General features: G+C 57.5%; 1 protein-coding gene across 1 annotated transcript in view; it reads right to left on the reverse strand.

The window, feature by feature from the left end:
• Window positions 1–4,104, reverse strand: part of HRAS (HRas proto-oncogene, GTPase) — a 35,628-nt gene extending 31,524 nt beyond the window's left edge. Inside the window, exon 1 of the mRNA XM_068684462.1 lies at window positions 3,696–4,104. The gene's annotated coding sequence lies outside the window, so the exon portion shown is untranslated. The remainder of the gene's footprint in view (window positions 1–3,695) is intronic.
• Window positions 4,105–6,000: the final 1,896 nt, after the last annotated feature.

The following is a 6,000-nucleotide window of genomic DNA, read 5'->3' on the forward strand; positions in this document are numbered from 1 at the left end:
AGGCGGCAAGGACAGGGAACCGAACAGATAATCACAAAGCGTTTTCCTTTGGATAGCTATCATGCTAAACTAACATCACCAGCTTTCTTCTCTCCCCACAGCAAATCAACTGCACAGGAGCACTCCTCCTGGCCTCCTCCTCCCCGGTCAGTGGTGCTTTGTAACTGCAGGCTGCCCAGGCTGCTCCCTGCACAGTGCACTCGAGTGTTATCCAGGGCACTGCACGCAACCCAGAGGCACGGCGTAACTCACCTCCAGCAGAGACCTTTCCTCCTGGAACGAGAGGGCGTCATCGCGCAGCTCCTAGCACCGAAGCAGGGAACTGTGACATCCGTGCCTTAGCTCATTCGCTGCAGCACCACCACTGCAATCATCAGCGGAGACAAATCACTCGCTCTGAACGCTTCCATCACTTGCCTCTAGACTGTCTGAGCTTTGCTGCCAAGGCAAGACAAATTTCCTCCCCTGAAATGCATCGCTTTCTATTTCTCGCATTGTTTTCAAGAATATTCTCTGTAGATTTCATCCAAAAAAAAAGAAGTCTTATCCATAACAGCATGCTCTTTTTTAGGACACTTTAATCTTTTAATACAGGATCTGCTAAGGTGAATATTCTGCTTGGTCAGGCACAATAACCTGCTCGCCTCCTGCCACTAAACCAACCAACCTGACATCCAGGCTCTGAAAAGTAACAATAAGGGAGAAAACTTCCAGTGCCCTAATAAATCCTCCTGCCCTACTGAAAGACACCTCCCGGATGTAACCTCAGAGGGCAGGAAAGGGAGGAACGACGATGCCGAGAGCAGGGAACCAGGAGGTCCAGGAGGGTTGATGGGGGTATGTCAGGCAGCAGATGAAAACAGATTGCATAAGGATACAAAAACAAAGAACAAAGTCTGCCATTTGGTCCTAGTCATTCTCTTAGGATACAAAGATACTGGGATATTTAGTCAAAATCGCTTCAAAAAAATAAAAAGGCATAGGGGAAAAATAAATGGCAAGAATGAGAGCTGGAAGAAAACTCCAGAATTGCAGAAACACCCTTCTCACAGCAGCCAGAAAGTCAGGGGAGAGCTGGAGGAGCATCACCACTGAGCAAACATCTTCATATTCCTACACAGACACTGCCTTTGGTTCAGCTGGCTAGGAGCGTTCAGTAAAAATCTCCACCAAGGTGGAAAAAAAGGGGAAGATGGTTAATTTAGACCAAACAAGCATGAAAAGAGAGGCAGAAGAAAGAATGAAAGAAAAACAATGACAGAGAAGTGAAAACACTACAGGGAAAAGAGAAAGGGGAAGGAAAAATGAAGTGAAACAAATACTGAGAACAGCTCAGGGAAAGAGAAACCACGAAGGAGTGGAGTGAAACTGGAAGGGAAAGATAAGAAGAGAAAGAGGAATGTGACACGGCAGAGCAGTTGACTTGCACTTAGCAAATAAATCATTTGTTTAATCTCATCTGTATTTGTCAAATAATTTATTTGATTAATACTCTTTCGTGGTCTTCACCCAGCTATAAAGGGGATCAAATACCGTTTCATAAATGTACTTGCTAGATTAATACAGGTAACACCGAACATCTTCTACATTTTTATCTGCTGCCTATCAAGCTCTGGTTGTAAGCTTACACTTCAAAACTATTATGTAGAAAGCTGATAATAAATTACAATTAGATAAGCGTGCTCAGCGCACAACCATTTTGCTTTCCTAGGCTGCCAGAAGCAGTGGCACAGCGTGTCTGGGAAGATGGCAGGCGAGACGGGCCCTGGCTGGCACTCCTGCCTCTTCCCTTTTTCTGCAGCCTTCCCCCCAAAATCGCTCTGCACGGGGTAGTTTTTGTCTCTGTTTTCATTGTATGTAACGTTCCCCCATATTCAACTTCAGAGAGCTGTTTTAAGTCAAGAACATGAAGTTTTTGGTCTGGGTTACAAACACGGGGAGAACCGACCCTAAATTAGCAGGAGGGTCAATTTGGAGTGAGGGGTGTCTGTGCTGCACGGCTACGTCTCAGGAAGCAAAGTTTGGGAAATTAGCTTTGCTTCTCCCAAAGGCAAGGCAAGTTGGGTGAAAGCGATGTGGAAAACGATGCACCAGTACCTCTCCTTACCCGCCCAACCCTGGAGGCCACGGGATGCTGCTCCCACCTCCCGTTCACCACCTCCCGGAGCCGGAGCCGAGCAGCAGATTTACAAGAGAACCACCCCGAGGGTAGCTCCCCGGGGCTCTCCGCCAGGCAGAAAAGCGCCCCTCGGGTCTCCAGCCTTGTTTAAATATTGCCGCATAAGCGATACCCCCGAGCTGAGCTAATTATTGCTAATTACAGGATCGCTCGAATGTAAACATAGAAGGTAGGACCGGGCACGCTTCGCCGCTCGTTTGTTCGCCGAGACTGAAAGAAGGCGTGCTGACAGCTCCCACCCCAGCCCGCTCCTTCGCGGGGAAAACAGCCGTCAGTCTCCAGGCCCACCGAGGAGCCCGAGCAGGGAATTCAATCAGCATCAGCCGCCCTGGTGCTGAAATGAAGCAGCTCGCTTGTTATTAATCACACTGGGAAGGCGCTGGAGGAGCAGAAAGAAAGGAGTGGCGAGGCTGGGTGCACGGAGGGGGGACACACACGGACTCTGTTACGAACACCTGGGAAAATCGTGCAAGGCCCCGGCAGTAAAAGCAAAATACTCGGGAGCTCTGCGAGGACAGAGAGGCCAGCAGCTCTGACCAGGGAAAACCAGCGCCCATCAGCCTTACAACTGATGCTCTGGTCTCTGAGGCAGGCAATTCCTCACCGATTTGGGGTCAGACTTTGCAGAAGAGCCTAACCCCCAGTAACTGTTGAGTTAAGGTAGCACGAAGCCCCGTGGGCTCTGCTGCTCAGTCCCTCTTCCAAGGTGCACGACCCAGCGATGCCACCCAAGCGGGGTTAAGTCACAACAAAGCCACCCCGGGGCTTGTACCCGGCCTGCACCTTACAGGGCTGCCCGGGAGCACCTCTGTGCACCGCAGGTTGACGAGACACCACTCAGGCCATTTAAGCAGCGCAGCCGTGCCTCACACACACCGACCTTCGAGCTGCTTTCAGCCTTTCTGCCATCACCCCCGAGCTCACCAGTCCTCTCCCGTTGCTCAGCGGCTCTTTTGTCCATGGGCATGCCCCACAGCACACGTCCAGGAACCAGGCGGGCTGAGCTCCGGGGCTGCCACCCTACAGAGCTGGGTGTCCCTTGGATTAATGGGGGTGCCGGTGGCCCCACAGCACGGGGCACCTTGCCCCACGTACCTGCACCCCCGCCACCTGCATGCGGCCCTATGGCACGGGGCAGCGCCTGGGGGTGCCCGGGGGGGTGGCAGGGGGGACAAGGGATGGGGACAGGGGGCAGGCGAGGGGAAGGGGCACAGGCAGGGGGGGCAAGGGACGGGCAAGGGGGCTCGGGGGCCGAGCCGTGCTGCTGTGGGGCCGCCCCCAGGGCTCGGCACAGGGCGGGCAGGCACCGGGGGGCTGCGGCTCGGTGCCCCCCGCTCCCCCCGGGGCCGGGGACACCCCAAACCCCCCCACCAGCGGCACCGGGCGGGGGCGGCCGCCCCGCTAACAGGTGGCTGCGGCTGTGCCCGGCCGCGGGGCGCTGCCCACACCCCCTCCGGGTCCCCGCCACCCCCCCCCGGTCCCTGCCACCCCCCTCCCCGTCCCCCCGGTCACTCACCGGCTCGCCCCCCCCTCCCCCGCGCCACGGAGGGATGCGCGGAGCGGAAGTTTGCGGCGGAATAACGACGGCTTTCTTCGCAAAACGCCCCGAGAGCCGAGCCAGCCGGGGCGGGGAGGAGGGGGGGGGAGCCCTCAGCCGTGCGTGGGGCCGGCGGCGAGGTGAAGTTTCCACCGCGGTGGTGGAGGCGCCCCCGGTGCGCAGCGCCCCCCCCGCATTGGCACCGGGCGCCGGGGCGCTCCGCCGCCGCCGCCCGGACAATGCGCGGCCGGGCGGGGGGAGCCGAGCCCCGCCGAGCCCCGCCGAGCCCCGCCGAACCCCGCCGAACCCAGCCGAGCGGAGCCGAGCGCGGCCGAACCCTGCCGAACCCAGCCGAAGCGCGCCCCGGCACACGCCCAGCTCCCCCCCTCCCAACGCACACGCAAGTCCCGCCCAGCTGTCACTCACCGCCGCCCGGCGCTTCTGATAGGTCCTCCCCGCCGCCACCGCCCTCCCCGTGGGCTGCGCCGCCTGTCAATCACGCCCCGCCGGCCCGCCCCCCCCCGCCGAGGACTGGGAGCGGGGCGGTGGCGCTGTGAGGCCGCCCTGAGGCGCGGCCCCAGGGTGGCGGGGGGGGAGCCGCACACGACGCCCGCCGGCCCTCCTCAGGGCTCCGCCATCGCTCGGGGGAGGCTGCGGGAGCCCCCCCCGGCGCCCAGCGAAAGCCCCGGTGAGGGGCGAGTGCCCCACGGCCGTTGTTGCCCTTCCCTCGGCCTCGCCGCCCGCCGTCGGGTTTCCCCCACCCGGTGGTGGCGGTGGCGGTGCCGGGGGAGATGGGGCTCGGTCACGGGCAGCCGCCCTGCGGCCTGCCGGCACCCCGTGTGCTCGGGCAGCCAGCCCGGTGAGGGCTGGGGGAGCCGCCGGGCTGCTGCCGGCCCCTAGCTGGTAGCCTGAAGGCTAAACCCGACACACAGGGCGCTTAAATGGCTCCTGGACATGTCTAGGGAACACAGAGCTCCAAAATTGTCCAGGAGCCACATAGGCAGGTCATCAAAGCACAGGTAGACGAGCTGGGTCAGCACAAAGGCAGCTGAGGTACACGCTAGGCAAACATAAAATACTCAGGTGTCATGTCTGAAGCGGCTCTGTCCGACCCTACCTGGGTGCCACAAGCAGCACGGTTAGATCTGAGCTTGTAAACCCCATGGGCACGGCTCCCTTCTGTGCACCCGGCTGTGCCAACGCAGCGCTTGTGTCCTGTCCCAGCACACCTATGTTATCTAATGCTTTTGTCAGGCACTGCAATTCCCCTGCTGCTGCGGAAAGTGAGCAGCAGATCGTAGCACCTCGCAAGCCGGGAGCATGCAGAAGGATCACGCTTTGAGGCAGGACAGTGCGATATGCCTGCATGAAGCCTGTGTTCCTAGCGCTGGAAAAACACCGCTCGCTCTGATGTAATTTTCAACCACATCACCACAATTTATTGTTTCCATTAGAAAGGTATCTAGTAATCTGAAAATTGATCTAGAAACCATTGTTCTAGATACTACAGTTGACACACAATAAAAAGAAAGCTCATGCCCTGCAGAGCTCATAGCTGGAATAGATTAAGCAAGTTCTAAGGACACCCGTCGAGAAGCCGTGCAGGTTTTTTCAGGTCTCGTAGCCATGTGTTGCACCAGCACAAGCAAACCTGCCAGAGCACTTTCTAAAAGCCAGAACGCAAACAGACGGGTCCAAACGAACAGGGCGAAGCTTTGACTTACTTTGAGAGTTGTTTGCTTGCTCCTAACAAGCCCTCCTGGTTCTGAACGACCTCTCGCTTCTCCACGAAAGCAAGGACCGCAGCTCGCAGGAACACGGCATCTCTCCCGAGCAAGCCAACGGCAGGAGCAGCAGCGAACACAAAGGTGATGGGTTTCTCCACAGGCAGCCACACGTACGCACAGCGCACCGCCTCTCCGCCCTGCCTGTCTCGTCTTGTCTCACCACTTTCTGGTGAGCAGGCAGGGTACTGGGGCGTGCAGAAATCTTGCCTTTTGAAGCACCCTGAAAGCAGGGTTGTATTTTTCAGTACCTAGGTGGCCCAGAAGAACTGATCGGGGAGCAAAAACCAAACGTAGTGTAATAGACACAGCTATGGGTGAACCTCAGTTTCACGCCTCTTGGGCTTCTCAGTGACCTACAAGAACCGAGAAGCACCAGGAGACGGGACTGAAACTGCCTCTTGCTCATTCCTCAATGCCAGATCACATCAGGATGTAAGATACCTGAGGACTATTTTTTGTTGGCGGCCTGCTGGAAGACAGAGGCATAATCATCCATC

This window comes from Anas acuta, chromosome 5, assembly GCF_963932015.1.
Source record: "Anas acuta chromosome 5, bAnaAcu1.1, whole genome shotgun sequence".
NCBI lineage: Eukaryota > Metazoa > Chordata > Aves > Anseriformes > Anatidae > Anas > Anas acuta.